The following is a 3,049-nucleotide window of genomic DNA, read 5'->3' on the forward strand; positions in this document are numbered from 1 at the left end:
ACAGGTTCTTGTGATACTGAGAGAGCCTAGAGACCAACATGAGCTTTAATATGCTAACAGTGTCACAGGTGTACCCCAGTGGAGAGCCAAGGAAAATGATCCCATTAAGGGCCAGAAAACCAGTTCTTGAGGAATGCTAGCTTTTATTTTACTGGCAGAAATCCTTCAATAGTCTATCTTCAGTTCATTTCTGAAAATATGGATGCTGTGAAATAATGATTTATGTATTATGGATGTTCGTCTTTATTTAGAGTGTTGGTTACAAGTTGTTATGGATACTGGTCAGGAAAAAAGCCATACAAAGGAAATGAGATTCAGAGTCCCTATTTTTAAAAGCAAAAGGGGGAAATTCTGTGGGATTACACTCCTATAAACTGTAAAGATTTGTAACTCATATTAATTAAATAAAATGCTGATTAGTTAGGCAGGAAATATAGGCAAGGCAACCAGACTAAGAGAATTGTGGGAAAAGACAGAGGCACAGTTATCAGTCAGATGCAGAGGTATTGTAAGGGGGCCATTTGTTTGTTTCCAGCCTCTTGGCAGTTCAGACCCAAAATAATCACACAGAAACTATATTATTTAAATCACTGCATGACCCATTAGCTCTATTTCCTATTTACTAACTTTTACATCTTAATTTAGCCCATCTCTATTAATCTGTGTATTGCCACGAGTCTGTAGCTTACTGGGTAAAGTTCTGGCGTCTGTCTCTGGTGGGGCTACACGGCTTCTTTTTGACTCTGCCTCCTTTCTTCCAGCATTTCATTTAGTTTTCTCTGCCTAGCTCTGTTCCCTTACGGCTTTGTTATAGTCCCATAGCAGTTCATTTATTAACTAATGATATTCACAGCATACAGAGGGGAATCCTATGTCACCTCCCCTTTTCTCTTTAAATGAAAAGGTTTTAACTTTAACATAGTAAAATTACATATAACAAAAGAGATATTAAGTAAGAATTATAGTTATAATATTTATATCTACTTTATCTTTTATTATAACTAAGGAAAACTATAACTATAAATTCTTCAACTCCATCAAAGACTCCAGAAAGATATAATATTACCTAATTAAACAGGAAGTGCATTGTAAGAAACTTCCAAAACTCTAGAATTGACAGAAACATCTTGTTGCCTGGATAGTCACCCAAAGTTCTTCTGTGTTGTTGGGGCATCCATATTTAGCCTACTTTTCCATGAAGCAGGAAATTTCAAAGACAGTTCCACCTATACTGTCAGTTTGTCAGTCACTTTCTTCTGCGTCCTGCAGATTGTCAATCAGACTCTTTCACAAAGCAGGAACCTCAAAGGACCATCTTACGTTTAGGCAAGTTCAGCAGTCTCTCTCTTTGGGTCCTATATGTCCAGTTTATCATTAAGTCCAGGCAAGAGTAGTTTCTTGCCCGAATGGCTAACCAACTTCATAAGGAGCCTCTTTGATGCCCGTGATCCTCTTGAAGTAGATTGGTGCTGCCAGAAGCATATGTGTCACTGTCGTGAAAAATCCTAAATTCTGAAAACATTTTAAATGCCATATTCTGAAGTCTTTGAGAGGTCTGAAGATTATCCATCTACCCGAAATATATCTCTATATATCTGAAAATTGACTATTATAAATTATTTTCTATTAACCTATATGTCTTAATTATACATTACATCTTTCCATGAGCTGGACAAACACAATACCTTAATCAAGATCAGAAATATATACATCAAAATTTACCTTAAATTTGTATCAATAGACCAAGATCCATACCAATGTAAATCTCTGTAACATATTCCCTTTATATGCAAAGAAACATTTATAAACAGTATTTAGAAATATGGGCATAGTTCTTCTCCAATCTGCTTTTTGCTGATTAGTGGGCAAATAAATTTTTTAAAGGTATTCAAGGTGACCTTGCAGGGGATCTTGGTCCATCAAACCATATTAGTCTGGAAGCAATCCACAGGTTCTCATTCTCTGTGGGAACAAAAGAAGAACCTCTTCCAAAGCACCATATCCTTAGACCCAAATACTGAAGTCAAGATACCTTTATAATATACATGCTGGTTTAATTTAGCAGTCAATACAATGAAATGTCTCTCTGTATTTAGCTCCTTCACAGTCAAAAAATTCAAAAATGACACAATAATATGCATAATCCAGACTCTCTGTATGTATTACATCTTTACGTGGCTCATTTATTTTTACTCTATTACTTTTTGATATTTATTTTTATCTTTACTTTTTTAATCTATGACTGTCTGTACTCTGACATTGATACGGCTTGTCAGACTCCAAGCTTCAATTTCATGTCAGTAAAATAGCAAAAAATAATGCTCTGTATCTTCAAGGTAATCCTAGACAGTACTTGTGACAATTGTAGCTCGTCGATGATGCTGAGCTTAGTTTATTAAATTCAGCATCACTATTTGTATAGTAAAAGAAACAGTGACCTGAAGTTCACAGGCAACTCAAAGCCTCAACTTTATTCCAGTGCCCTTTGCTATTACCTGGCACACAAGAGATGAACAGTAAGTACTCTCTGGAGGCATGATTGAGGAATGAATGAATGACTATTGTCAATATGCCAACCTTGCAATGCTGCCAACACCTCTATGAAGCAGGTGAATCATGCTAATAAATTATTTGTCCTATTGACCTATGGTTGGAAACAGCCCTTTAATGCATTAATTTTGTCTGGCCTGTGTAACTATGAAGTCTTGATAAGGCATGTCATTACAATTATGAAGACTGTCTTCAGTAATAATTGGGCTTAAATTCCTGAAAGGTATGAAATACGTGCTAATTTTCTCCCCCATAGGACTCTACAGATACTTAGAGTTAAAAATAAAGATATTACTTAAGAGAACTATCAGTAATAATGTACAACATTAACTGGATGGGACCTGCGAGTTGAATATTCTACCAGTGAATGCATCACAACCCAAGAAGACGCTATAGGGGAGATTCGTAATTCAGCTGGGAACTAAAATCATGCTTCTGGTCTGACAGTGTCAAGTGCAGAACTGCCCTGTGCATGTTTGAGCAGTAAAGAAAGGGAATA

Source organism: Microtus pennsylvanicus, chromosome 4, assembly GCF_037038515.1.
Source record: "Microtus pennsylvanicus isolate mMicPen1 chromosome 4, mMicPen1.hap1, whole genome shotgun sequence".
Taxonomy (NCBI): domain Eukaryota; kingdom Metazoa; phylum Chordata; class Mammalia; order Rodentia; family Cricetidae; genus Microtus; species Microtus pennsylvanicus.